The sequence below is a fragment of the Ambystoma mexicanum genome, chromosome 1q (assembly GCF_040938575.1).
Source record: "Ambystoma mexicanum isolate Mex_15411 chromosome 1q, UKY_AmexF1_1, whole genome shotgun sequence".
Classification (NCBI taxonomy): domain Eukaryota; kingdom Metazoa; phylum Chordata; class Amphibia; order Caudata; family Ambystomatidae; genus Ambystoma; species Ambystoma mexicanum.
The window spans coordinates 911,942,308-911,955,506 of record NC_090922.1 but is presented as its reverse complement, the minus strand read 5'-3'; positions in this window follow the sequence as shown (position 1 = coordinate 911,955,506).

Below are 13,199 nucleotides of genomic sequence, written 5' to 3'. Positions count from 1 at the left end.
ACTAAGGGTGGTGGCGACCTCGGTTGCCATATGGTCCTTAAGGTCAGAGAGGCCAAGATTGAGGTCTCCTAGTAACAGCACCTGAGAGTTAGGCTTAGTATTGGCAGACAAGATGGATGTAATAGCATCTGTGAATGAACCTAGTGGACCAGGGGGTCTATAGATAAGGTGTATAGAAGCTGTGTTAGTAGGTGAGGATAAGGATTCTGCCAAGCTGAGTTGGGAATTGGTAGTGGTTCTCATAGTGATATTATCTCTATGTATAAATGCGACCCCTCCTCCTTTGGACAGGTTGGAGTGACGGTTGTTTCTAATGATGGAATAGCCGTTGGGTAAGGCTAAGGCGAGGAGAGGGCCGGAGGCAGCATGTAGCCAAGTTTCAGTGATGGCTAAGAAATCGAGGTTTTGGGCTATGATGAGGTCAGCGATATCGAGAGCGTGGGCCATGAGGGATCTGGCATTGATGAGTGCTCCCTTAAGCGCTGTGATTGGAGTGTGAGAGGGGGGAAGGTTGGGTATCGTGGGTGTATCCAGTTGTGTATGGGCAGTAAGGTCGCGCTGGGCGCAATGTGCCCGGGGCAGTCTAGATCTCAGTCTGGTATTCCTAGATAGTAAGGTGCAAGGTTGGTTAGGTGTGGGATTTGTTGCAAAGTGCCTAATCCATAGATCTGGGTTGTCGAGGTACTGATTAGTTTGGCGGTCTGTGCAGAGATGCCTTGTGATGAGGGTGTGGGGAGGTGGTTGTTTGTCTTGGAAGCGCTAGTGGCGAGAGTAACGATTGAATACACTGCGCTGACCAGGTAGGTAAGGTGGAGGCAAGCAGAGTGCCACAGCCGCATGGCGTGTCCTGATGGTTAGAATCTCAGGTAGGAAGAGGTGCCAGGTGCTTAATAGCTGGTGAGGTATTTGACCGGATGATAGTTCGCCAAAGGGTGTCCACCACAAGTGTCAATAAGTGGAGAGCAATGGGTAGCCCCTAGATTAGAGATCTCAGGATAAGGCAAAAATACACATAGATAACCCAATGCAATAAGGAGCACCTAAATTCGAAATGTCATGTGCTGTATTTTGTGCTATAACTCAAATTGACGTCAGCTCTCTCTCCAAGAATATCTGCCAGTAGAACCTTTATGTCTCCTATGGCCACCATGTTTCCCCCCTGCCATTTTCCATAATTGGTATATCCATTTCCCAGCCCCCTAAGTCAAACTAGGGAGCATGCATTTTAAGTTATTCTTATCCACCTTAGTCCATGGAAAAATTCTATGGATGGCAGAGTATGCCTACAACAACTCAACAAATTCATCAACCCAAGCAACACCCTTCTTTACTATATATGGTCGAAACCCCAGAACGTCGGTTTACGATTCACCAGAAAAGATTGAAATGCCTGCAGTAAAGAATCTCCATGCCAGCATCATGAAAGCAGCCAGAAAGCCATCAGGAACCTACAGCAAGCCAAAGAAACACAGAAAAGAAACACTGATCGCTATCGACGAAAAGCCCCAGGTTATCAATTTGGAGACTCGGTGTCGGAATCGAAATAATATTATACCTCCTATCGCATTGTTTGAATGTGTGTTGGCCTACGCCAAGTTGTCTAAAAACATTGTGTAAATAGATTCCGCGGCAAGGTCTTGACCTTAATGTATTGTGTAAATCGCCATCTTGGATTTAGCCGCCATTTTAGGTTCTCTTGTAGTGTGGAAGTCACCCTGAACATCAAAATGGAGGCCGAATGACATTTCGAGTGGGATTCTGGCCGTTGTGACCTCCGCACACATGAATAAGTAATATGCCTGCAGGCCACTTGTTGGGGTCGCAAACTGAGACCTTGTCCTATCCCTGACCTATGTGTAAATGAACAACTGTATAAGCAAAACTGATCGAAATGCATACATTATGGGATTGACCTGGCAATGAACTCTAGGCCTGGTTCTAGGAATGGTTAACCCGCGAGGGGGTTGGCCAGAGCTGGATAAAAAAGTATAAAAACCTGAGTATCCCAATGTACGGTCTCTCACACTAACACGGCAAACTACTGTTGATAGTTTGTTCTGTTACTCTGAGGGCCGAATAGCTATCCATTTGTCAATTGACTTTTGGTAATTGTTGTATCTTTTGAATAAAGCGCTTTGTATGTTCTTTGTAACCTGTGTTGGTGTGTTTCCTTTGGGCTTCCCGGCCTCATATCAATTTCTCTGTTTCCACAGTTGGCGCCCGAATAGAGACCCTCAAGATTGATGCCGGATCATTGAAGGTTGACGCAGAATATCGAACCGGGATCGGACGGTGTGATTCTGCGGGCCCGACCGATCGCTACGCGATACCTCGGCAGCGCTGCACGATCTGATCCTTGGACGATAGTCGTGTGGTCTGACACAGCACCTTGACGAGGGTCTAATTTTGAGGCGGGCAGATTTGCCGAAACCACCAAACACAAGGTAAAATTCGTTAGGTAAGTTCTTTGGTAAACTGTACGGTCCTCCTTAGGTTTGGTCAGGTGCAGTCGTGACCCGGCTCTTATTTTAACCCTGACAATTTGAATTTGGCGTATTGTATCTGCAGACACAATTATTGAACCAGGTAACACCAATTTTTTGTGAAATGCCTGGGAAATTGTCTAGCTGCTTTAGGGCTCTGTTCCGCAGCGATCGACAATCCTTGGAATTTAGCCACCCGCACCACAGGAGGGGTCGCCGGCGTGTACTATGTACTGTAACTATGGCATTGAAAGTATAGTATTTAATGATATTTGGCACAGACAGACCAGAGATGCCTCCGAATTTCAGTGGCCAATCAACGGTAGTTTCGCGATCCCCCGTATTGAATACTTAGAATCGATCTTGTTTAAGAAAAAGGCTAGACCAGCAGCCTTTGATGTGTTACAGAATTGGAAGAAAGAAGCATTACAGCAGCTTAAAAGTAGGGATAAACATGCACGTCGTCATAAAACAAACGCTGAAAAAGCATTATTATATGATAAAGAAAAGCGGTCAGAATCAGTTAAAAATATGGATAGAGCCTTTTCACTCGGGATCCAGAAAATTTACCCCTCTAAAGATTTCCATGTTTCTGAAGAATTTATTGAGAAGTTATTAAATGAACGCAGGCCCGATGCCGCAGCGCCGCCTCCGTATGCTCCTATTTTGGGCGCTCTTCCCATTCCTGCTGTTGCTCCTGTTGTTATTCCTGTTCCCCTATACAACCTATTGTTCCTAGTCCTTTGGTTGTTGTTCCTCCGCCTATCGCACCGCCCCTTCCCCCTGCACCGATAGTTGCACCTTTGTTAAATTTACCTATACCTCCGCTCCCGAGTTGCCCCGTATTGACCAAAGTCGATCCAGGTGCAGGATCAAAGATTGTGACTCGTAGTACTGTTTCTGCAGATAAGAAACAGGAATTGTTTGCATGCTAAGCATTGCATGGAGAAAGGTGATCAAGTTAATGTTTTTTCCACATTATCTAATTTGAATAGTTTTCCCGAGAAAAATGTTTTTATCAAAGGACTGGGGACTCATTTGTGTGTGATGTGGGGTACATTACAAAATTCGGATCTTCCACAAGGGGTGAGAGATCTGAATGCTTTGGCACTTTCAAGGGACACAGAGCAGAAAGTATATGGACATGTTGAAAAATTGTTTGAGTTTAGGAAAGACTTCGAAAAATCGCAAGATGAGGACGACGAAGATGATAGAATATATGTACAGACACGGTTCCTCTCGTGCCGTAGAGCGACACCTGAGGAAGTACGAATTTGTACTAAAGACGCGGTTCGATGGATCTCGGATTCATCGATACCGCCAGACGAAGTGTATGACACGTATAGTCAGTATACAGTAGAAATGCAAAGAAAGGTAATTCAGGTGATGGTACAGCACCTGCAAGAAGAATGTGTAAGGAAGAGGGTTAGTTGCCCGATAGAATTATTGGGGATTTGTAAAAGGGCTTTTTCGCCCGACACTTCTACAGCTGCCTTAGCGCTCGACCTGGCTCTATTGCTTTTTAAGCGGTCGGAGGTACCTATATCTCAGTTGCCTATGAGAGAGGTTCCTCCGACCTTTGTCCCAAAGGTTGAGATCCCCTCCAACCCTGGGACTGGTGCCCCCGCTGTGGATATCCCTGCGCATTATGTATCGCAATTTGTTCACGTCCCGTTTTCACGACAAGAAGTGAACACAATTAGACAATCAGTCCCCGATATCAGGAAAAACCTGACAGGGTTTTACAAAGAAATAGAGTCCGTTTTACAGTCCTCTGTGTTCACCTTAAGTGACATTGACTTGTTATTCCATGTACTCCTACCTGTAGATGTATGGAAACAGGTTCGGACAATAGACGATGTGCCGGGGTTGGGAGATACGTGGGCTTATATGATTAGAATTGATGGAGAAAGGCCAGCTGGTGAGAAACCACCACAGGTAATACTTACTTTACCTGATAGAATTGTCCCTAAACTAAAAACTATAATTCCAGAGAAAAGGATTATTTGCGACAAGCTCACGGCCTGTGTCCAACGGAAAACTGAAGGCGCCACCGAATTTTTTAATAGATACGAGCAGGTATTTTCTGACTTCTGTGGACAGGATTTAGGTACAGAGTCGGGGAAAAGGTTGTTTGTGGACAAATTTGTACGTGGATTGTTACCTGACATCCAGTCACAGATTATGTCCTCTGAGAGCGCTTGGCAGGCAAAATCTCAATCTGAGGTTTTGCACATGGCTCAGTATTATGAGAACCGTGTTAATAGTGAGAAGGAAAAAATTGAAAAGAGAAAGGGAGATTTGAAAACCAAAGTATTATTACAGCAAATTGTTAGAAATCCCAGAGGAGGTACGACACAGACTAGAGGTCAGTACGTCCCAAAAGGAAATACTCCTTTGAGTCCTGTGAATATTAATCAATGTGCTTATTGCCGCCAGGAAGGTCATTGGCGAGCACAGTGCCCTGTCCTTTGCCAGAGGTCAAACAGTGCGTTTGGGGGTATGGGTAGACAACCTAGGGGCCGCCCTGGAGCAGGGGGCCCTTACAGAGGTCAGCTTTTACAAGATTCTCAGCAACCTTTTTCACGGGAAAATCAGACCTCGAGTATGGACTTGAGGAACATATTTGATCACCCTTCTGCTACCTACCTTTCTGAAGAGCTTCCTTCTGACGAGGCTCTATTTCATTAGGATTGCCCGAAGCAGGGTTTGGAACCTTCACCTATTCCCGTTAATCAGAAAGGCCCCTACGTTGAATTATTAGTAGGGAATAGGAAACACCAGTTTTTGATTGACACTGGAGCACAGAAGTGCTCCATTGATCATTCTCGGGTTCCAAACATCCCACTGTCAGGGCAAACAAATGTCTCCGTAGGGTTTTCTGGTATACCAACTGTCTGTCCGGTTTCTGCGCCGGTATTCGTTTCTTTGGGTCCCTTTACAGACCATTGTCCTTTTCTTCTCACTTCGAACTGTGGAGAGAATTTGCTGGGGTTGAATTTGTTAAAGAAATTGAACGCAGTAATTCATTGTTCTTCGGATGGAGTACGGCTAACGCTTTCACCACAGCAACTTCCTAATTCGCAGTTTTTGATTCGACCTTTACCCCCCCGAGTTTAGCATTGTCCCGGAATGTTTGTGGGTGGTGGACGACAATGATGTCGGAGTGTTACAGATTGAGCCCGTTAAAATAGTTCTGAAACATGGGGTGAAACTGCCTCGCATCCCGCAGTTTAAAATATCAGTGGAAGGCGGACGTGCTTTGAAATGCATTGTCTCCGATTTTGTACATCGTGGGGTGATCGAGGAGATTACAGGTAGTTTGTGTAACAGTCCGATCTTGCCCGTATATAAGAAAGGCGACAATGCAATTCCATACCGGTTCATAATTGATCTTCGTGCTATTAACCGAGTGGTCGCCCCACAATTTCCTATTGTACCAGATGTGACGACGATATTGACAATGATCCCTGCTACGGCTACGCACTTCAGCGTTGTGGATTTAAAAAAAGCTTTCTTTAGTATCCCTATACATAAAGAAAGCAGATATCTGTTTGCGTTCACCTTGGGGGGACGCTCATTTACATTTACAAGGGCACCTCAAGGGTATACTGAAAGTCCCAGTATTTATAGTAGAGCTTTGAAAGAGCAGCTCGACACCCTTGAATTGCCACCTACTTGCACGCTGCTTCAATATGTTTACGATTTGCTTTTGGCTGCAGATTCTGAGAATGCCTGTAAAGAAGGCACTATACTGTTGCTTGTTCATCTAGCTAAAAATGGTCACAAAGCTTTGCTTAAAAAATTTCAATATTGTTGTCAGGAGGTTGCCTATTTAGGCTACCTCCTGTCAAAGGAGGGGAGAAGATTGACACCTGAAAGAATAAAACATATTTCTGGCATGTCTGTTCCAAATACACAGAAGGAAGTCAGAGCCCTGATAGGTATGGCTTCTTACTGTAGGTTGTGGATCCCGAATTTCTCACTAGTGATAAAACCGATGTTGGCTTTGATGAAGAAGGGCATTTCTCTGCCACTGCCATGGGAATCGGAACATCAACGATCATTTGAGCTTCTCAAAACCGCGCTATGTTCGGCACCGGTTCTGGGTACTCCAAATTATGACAAGGCCTTTGTGTTGTTTGTGCATGAATGTGATGGATGTGCTTTGGCTGTGTTAACACAGGAACACGGAGGGAAGAATAGGCCGTGCGGCTACTACTCCTCCGCCCTTGATCCTGTCGCATGCGCTTTGCCAAGATGTTTGTGCGCCGTCGCTGCTGCTGCCGCGTCTGTAAAACAGAGTGAGGGAATGGTCCTAGGCCATGATTTAATTTTGATGGTACCTCACTCTGTTGATATTCTATTGAACAAAACCCAAACGCAACACCTCACCTCAGCACGGTTAACAAGGTATGAACTAATTCTGTTTGCCCCTCGTATTGAAATTAAGAGGTGTTGTGTTCTTAATCCGGCTGAACTCTTACCTTTCCCGCAAAACACTGTTTGCGGTGACGAAGAATTACATGACTGCCTGTATACCACTGAACAAGAAACGAAGGGCAGGATAGATCTCATAGATACTCATTTGGATAATGCAGAAGGGAAGCTGTTTTGCGATGGCTCCTGCTTCAAACTTTCGAATGGTACATCTACAGCTGCTTATGCAGTCACTACATTGAGCAAAGTTGTCGAAACTAAGAGAATTTCGCATAACTCTGCGCAGGCCGCAGAGATTATAGCGTTGACCGGCGAAGTGTAAATATATATACTGATAGTCAGTACGCATTTGGGGTGGCTCACAACTTTGGAAAGCTTTGCTCAGAAAGAGGGTTCCTGACCTCACAGGGGACCAAGATCCAGCATGGCCCCTTGATAGTGCAATTACTTTCGGCACTCTCACTCCCTAAACAGTTAGCGATCATGAAATGTGCAGCACATCGCAAGGTCATAGATGATGTGGGCAAAGGGAACGCTTTTGCGGATTTGATAGCCAGACAAACGGCCACAGACCTTAGCACGGACATGTATGCCTCGAGGGAAATGAGAGATGCTTGCATAATGGATGAAGGTATTGGGTCTGTGCGAGATATTCAAACTGATGCCACGATAGAGGAATCTAAAAAGTGGGCTGAAGGAATGGGGAAACTGGATGACGAAGGGTGTTGGGTGGATACATCCGAAGGGAAATGGTTGCTTCCTGATTCTTATGTATTGGCAATGGTTACGATGGCACACGGTCCTACGCATGTGTGTGCCCAGCAGATCACGAAAATGTTAGAACAGGTTTGGGTAAATGACAAGATTCTGGAAACTGCAAAGAGGCACGCCCAGAACTGTATGATCTGCCTACAGCACAATGTGGGTAAGGGGACAGTGACTCCAAGGGGAAGCTTTGGGCCCCCTTCTGTTCCCTTTGAGGTCATCCACTTTGATTTTATTGAAATTGAGCGATGTAATAATCTAAAATATGTTCTTGTAATTATTTGTGCCTTCAGTAAATGGGTCGAGGCTTTCCCCGTCAAAGATGCTACCGCCATGACCACTGCAAAGATTATGGTAAAAGAATTCTTTCCTCGATTTGGGCTCCCGAGGATAATCTGGTCGTATAATGGTCCTCACTTTATCGCAGCAGTAATTTTGCAAATATGTGCAGCCCTATGTATTGAGAAACGATTTCATTCAGCTAGGCATCCTCAAAGTGCTGGGTTGGTGGAAAGACACAACGGTATTTTAAAGAATAAACTTGCAAAAACGTGCTGATACCAAACTAAAATGGCCAGATGCTTTGCCTATTGTGTTATTAGCTATGCGTACCACACCTCAGACTAGAACTGGGCTTTCTCCATTCGAAGTAGTAATGGGGAGACCTGCTAACATTTGGGGTCTCCCGAAACCTAAAGCCCTGAGGGAGGTGGAAAATGTATTGCTCGTAGACTACTGTAACCAGTTAACTAAAAACCTGTATTTCATTTATCACCAGGTGCATTCTGCTTTACTTGTACGGTTCACGGGCCCAGGACACGATATACAGCCTGGAAGTTGGGTCCTCGCGAAGGCCTACGAGAGGTCTTCCTGCCTCGTGCCTCGCTGGCGGGGACCCCATCAGGTGTTGTTGGTCACCAGGACAGCAGTGCGGGTGGCTGGAAAGAAGAACTGGATTCACGCGACGCACGTCAAGAAACTTCCTCACCCGACGCCACACGTTACAGAAGAAGCAGAACCCCTCGCTGATGCTACAGTCTCTGATCTTGGAGTAGCAAACAGCGCTGTGAGTGCGTCAGAGAAGTTCTCTGAGCCTGAGGAGCTTGGGGAACAGTCCATTTCATCTCTGCACTCTCTTGAAAAATCACTTCCGGAAAACACTGTTTTGAAGTGACGATACTTTGCTTTCAGATCAGACAATTTTGGGTACCATCAGGTACAACCTTCGACCAAGGAAATAGAACTACGGCACGAGTTTTGTGCATCTGGAAAAAGGAAGTGATTGGAAAATTGTCTTGTTATGAGAAAGTTTTGTTGAACAAAAGGGATTCTGCTGGCTAGGGTTGGGAAGGACTAAGAAATCACGCGACCGTAGCGTCGCCACCAACGAACATTGGGGCCGTCGATTGAGAAACTACGATGCCTGCCACCTTCACCGCTGCTCCCCGCACTGGACTTGTAAATAAGGGGGTGACCAAATCGAACAATGAACAATGTGCCTGGGCCCCGAAAACGTACTGTTGTGTTTTGATAATGATTATTGTTATTTTTGCAACTGCTGCTGTAGGACCTTGGTATTTCAAAGAAATCTATCCTTTGAAACCTTTATTACCGACCGAGATTGTACCAACTGTTTTGACTCCCTCTGTACACCTTCACACTCTGTCCCCTAGAGACTCCCAACATAGACAGAAGTATCATAATAACACTCTGATGATAGTAATGAATGCTACTCATGCCATTTTTAATAAGAGTAATTGTTGGTTTTGTACTCATTTACCGCAACATGGGAACAAGGGACTGGGATGGTATATACACCCTCTACCTTTAAGGACTGCTTGCTATGCCTCTCTTAGAGCACTATTCTTTGGCCGATGGAATGATAGCATCTCAGGGAACTTTGATGGAAGTAATTTAAATGATTTTGAGAAGCATGAATTGACTCCCCTGGGATGCTCGCTTTTCGCAAATAGAAGTAAACCTAATGTTGCTTCTATTAGGCCGTCTGACAAACTATCTCTTCCTTTTCAAACTCTGATTTCCTTTAAAATGGCTCCGATAGGCAATAAGGAAGCTGTACCTCCTTCTTATTCTATAAATCATAGTCCTGACTCGGTTCCTTTCTGTGTACAGAGAAATGGCACTAGGCCAATGGGAGATTTTGAAGCTTGTAAAAACATTGTACATTTGACTGGGAAAAACTGGCCTCTGTATGTAGGGGGGCCTGTTTATTTTGTTTGTGGTAGTTTAGCATTTCCCTGGTTGCCCAAGGATTGGCAGGGAACTTGTTGTTTAGGAATATTGTTACCCGGGGTATTTGTAGCTAGTACATTGGAGGTTTCTAAGGCTCGCCCACGGCGAGATGACAACGGAGATACCTCTGGGCAAGTATTGGGAGACATAGCGAAATCAGTTGTGCCCTTTTGGGGACAAATAACAAACTCAGAGAACATTAGGGGATTAGCCAGGGTACTGGAGAGAACGATCAACCGGACCATGGACATACTCTACAATATGACCTTATAGCAAAAAGCAATAAGATTGGTAGCACTTCAAAATCGGATGGCATTAGATGTCATTTTGGCAGAGCGAGGTGGAGTATGCAAATTAGTGGGGTCCGCTTGTTGTGTTTTCGTACCAGACTCCTCACCAACAATTTTTAAAGCAATTCAGAACTTACATACTCTCAGTTCTGAAGTCCATATCCCTGTAGGAGACTGGAACCTTAGTACTTGGTTCTGGGATTCTTTGCGATCTTGGGGTTGGAAGGTGCTTTCCGTTATTATGGTTATTTTAGGGATTCTGTTATTCCTTTGTTGCTGTTTTCAATGCCTCCCAAGTATGTGTGGAATGATAGGGGGGTGTTGTGCTCAAGCAGTGAGCGCAATAGGGCATAAAATATATGCCCCAGATACAGCATCTAAAGAATTCATGTTACAAGAGGGTTTTATGAATGACCTTATGGCTATAGACATTACAGACAATGATGCGGAATCTATGGATTGGAAAGCAATTAATCCAGCAGCCATGAGACTGGCGTTACCTCAACATATGCGTATACATCCAGTATTTCACGTGTCACTATTAAAACCAGCACACCCAGGAACCCGAACTTCCACACCTCCCGCACCCATACAAGTGGGTGAAGAAGCACCAGAATATGAAGTAAAGAACATATTAGATTCCAAACAAGTACGAAAGACCCTGTATTATTTGATTGATTGGAAGAGTTACAGACCCCAGGAAAGATCATGGGAACCCAGCATGCACGTGCATGCCCCCCGATTAGTTCAGAAATTCCATCCGGACCATCCTGAGAAACCAAAGCCCTCATACACACCATTGGGAGGGGTCTTGAGGGGGAAGACTGTCATGGGTATCAGGCAGGTAGTTGGGGCAAGCAGGGTGGAGGCTTGGCAGGCCTGGCATAGGCACACAAAGAACCCATAACAAATCCCTCCTTTCATTCCTTCCTAGTGTTTGTAGTAACTTCCTGGTTACCATTTCCTGTTGCCAAACAGGAAGTGAATGATAACTCATGAGCTCTCTAGTGTTTGGGTGTGGCTGGCTATATAAGCCACACCCAAGATTCTTCCAGTGCTTCGTGTTGCTTACTGTGAGCTGTATCAGCAACACACTTGCCGTGCTCTGGATCAGCCAGCATCTGCTTACCTGCTCCGGATCATCCTGTTTCTGCTTACCTGCTCCAGATCATCCTGCTTCTGCTTACCTGCTCTGGATCATCCTGCTTCTGCTTACCCACTCTGGATCATTCACCTTCAGTTTACCTGGTTCTTAGTCCATGCTGCAGCTATCTCCAGTCAAGAGGGGACTTCTACACCGGCACCTGTAAGAACAAAGAAGAACAGCGTTAACACGCGCACATCAGTAACGCTGCGAATATGCACCGAATCTTCCCATGACGCTGGAATCCAGGTTAGTTGCACGAGTGCACAAACCCCTGTAAGAAAGAAGAGACATTATTCATTGTGCTTGCTCCAATAACGCGGACACTTATTTCACTGCGCTCTCTCTCTCTCTATGCGGTGCATACTTACCAAAAGCTTCCATGCAAACTTACCTAACCACCAAGTTTCCAGTAGCGCTGAACACCAACTTGAGGTGCTAATACCACATAATTTCTCCTACAAGGGAAAGGGGGAGACATTACCAGGCACGCTCGAATTGAAGGCGCTGTGCAAACCTACCAGCAGCTAGCTTCTACACGCAGCACTACTCACCCACAAAAATACCGGCAAACAAAGACAATACAGACAATTTTGGGCACTCAACATTCTCTGCGCAACGTTCACTTGTGGGAAGGACTTTCTAGCCAGTGAAGAAACTGGCGCCTTGAACTCTCGCCTCCCTGTGAAGGCACAAAACAGTGTTTGGCATCTGAACTCAGCCTACAGACATTGGCACCAATCACATGAGAGAATTGTGCCCCTGCAAATGCCGGATGGAGTGCACACCCTACTAAAGATCAAGGTAAGCCCATAGGGGCACATCACAGCACACAGTAAAGAGAAGGGAAATGCCCAGGGGAATCGGGTGAATTCCGGTCTGAGTATACACCTTGTATTTAACAGGTATTCCTCCGGGTGAAAAAGGGGAAGTGAAGACTCGGGGTCAAGGGAGGCTCATCCATCGCTCCTGTAGAGACACAGATGAGTGTGACATGCAAAGCTGGTTCTAACAATACTGGTTCTGAAGGAAAGACAGGATGGGTTTGAGATAGGGATGAGATAATGCAAAGATACTCCTAACAATACTGGCTCTGAATGAAAGATCGGATGGGTTTGAGAAAGGGATGGGACAATGCAAAGATAATACTAACAATACTGGCTCTGAATGATAGATAGGATGGGTTTGAGATAGGGATAAGACAATGCAAAGATGCTATGGGCCACAGTCCTTCCTATTAATACTCACAGGATAAGTTTTTAAAATGGAGCATCAGTTCTGGTCATGGATTGGGTCTGGTCTATGAAAGACAGCACATCAGGCACGGTACTGGATCAGCGAGGCTGGTCGCCGGATTTGCACAGGATCTGCCCTCCTAGTCCGTGCGTATTTGAATCAGCTGGATGGCGAGTTCCTTAGTCAAGACTAGTAGTGGCAAACCAGAGGATTTCTGAATACTGGTTCAAAAGGCCTTCTCACACCACCCAGTGTTTTACTGGGTAGAGAGAATAAATTTGAGGATGTGGGCCTTGCTGAAATCAATAGTTCTCTTTTGCTGGCAAGAGATTTGGCATCTGGATCTGGAAGAATATTAAAGCTGGATGTATGATGCTGGATCAGAGTGCTTCGCCGGAATCAGGAACATGGCTGGATCAGTGAGTCCCAATGTGTTGTCAGCTCTCTCTATTTATCCTTTAAAATGGCATCACAAAGGGTGTGTATGGGCCGGCTTACTTAAACTTGCCCCTCTGAGCTGGGATAGGACCACACTTCATCTCCGCCTTGCAATTTGAGTGATTGGATCAAGGCCGGATGATGTCACAT